The sequence below is a fragment of the Salvia miltiorrhiza genome, chromosome 2 (assembly GCF_028751815.1).
Source record: "Salvia miltiorrhiza cultivar Shanhuang (shh) chromosome 2, IMPLAD_Smil_shh, whole genome shotgun sequence".
Lineage (NCBI taxonomy): Eukaryota > Viridiplantae > Streptophyta > Magnoliopsida > Lamiales > Lamiaceae > Salvia > Salvia miltiorrhiza.
This window is the reverse complement of record NC_080388.1, coordinates 30,088,424-30,089,659: the sequence shown is the minus strand read 5'-3', so window position 1 is coordinate 30,089,659 and position 1,236 is coordinate 30,088,424. Positions and strand designations below refer to the sequence as shown.

Genomic DNA, 1,236 nt, shown 5'->3' with positions numbered 1-1,236 from the left:
TATTTTCGGCCCAAACCCGGCTCAAACCCGGCCCAAACCCGGCTGAAACCCGGCCCAAACCCGGCTCCCTTTTCTAACCTAAATATACACACACAAACACCTCCCAACACACACACAAGTTTCTCTCTCTCTCTATCTCTCGGACCTCTCTCTCTATCTCTCGGACCTCTCTCTCTCCCGACCCTCTCTCTGCTCGGCTGAGGGCGGCGCCGCCTCCGGCGCGCCGCCTCGCCGTCGCCTTCGCCTTCGCCGTCGCCTTCTCCTCTATCTCTCTCGCTCAATCTCGGCCGCTGGAAAGGCGCAGCAAGCGCAGCCACGCCGCCGCTCCGTCGCCTCCGCTCCTCCTCCATGGCAGATCCGCCACCGCCGTTCAACGCCACGGATGTTCACGGCCATCGCCTGGCCGTGGAAGAGCACGGCCGCCGCCTGCCGCCCTGATTCTCTCTCTCGGTTTCTAGATCTCTAGATCGGAACACTGTTCATCATCTCTCTCTCTTGCTCGATCCAGCCGTCGCCGCCACGGAATTCGCCGGAGGAGCAGCGGCGATAGGCCGCGCCACCCTCGGCTCTCTCGCCTTTCTCTCTGGATCGACGGGTAGCCTAAGGTAAGCCCTAATTTCTTCCTTTTCTATTTTCCCCCTTTTTTTTCATTTTCTAAATTAAAATCTGAAATACTCATCTCTTTTTTTTTCTCTTTGGCAGATCGGAGACCACCTCGGCTCCGTCGCCGACCGTCGACCGCCGGCAGCCACCGCGGCTGCCGTCCCCTCTGATTTCGACTCACACACACAGTAGGTTCAAGCCACAATTTAGTTCACAAAATAGCATAGGATTTTGAGCAGAAATCAAATACTGTAAATGCTTATTGAAATCTGAAATTCTTTTCTTGAAACTGAACTAGTCTATAAATTTCAGTTCATATGTGCATATGTAAACATGTTGTGAAATATCTGAACAGCCGTATGAATTGGTATGAATTGGTGGTTCCCTGAGGGTGATGATACCTTGAGTAGGTGGATAATAGTCTCTGCAGATATTGTATATCACAAAAATTAGAAATCAATTTGGGAAGAGAATGGAAAGATGCAGAAATTTCTTTGTTGCATTACCTTAAAATTGGCTGTGAAATTGGGCTGCAGTAGTTGATAATGGTGGTGTGAGAATGGTGAAAATGGCTGTGGTTTTAAAGAAAAATGGGGTGGTTTGGATGGATGAGGATTGTGGAATTTTTTTCAA

At 50.3% G+C, this 1,236-nt stretch overlaps 1 long non-coding RNA gene across 1 annotated transcript; it reads left to right on the top strand.

The window, feature by feature from the left end:
- Positions 1 to 929, top strand: LOC131013264 (uncharacterized). Its single transcript, XR_009097611.1, has 2 exons — positions 1 to 605; positions 703 to 929. It is a non-coding gene; the product is annotated as an uncharacterized LOC131013264 (long non-coding RNA).
- The last annotated feature ends 307 nt before the right edge of the window (positions 930 to 1,236 follow it).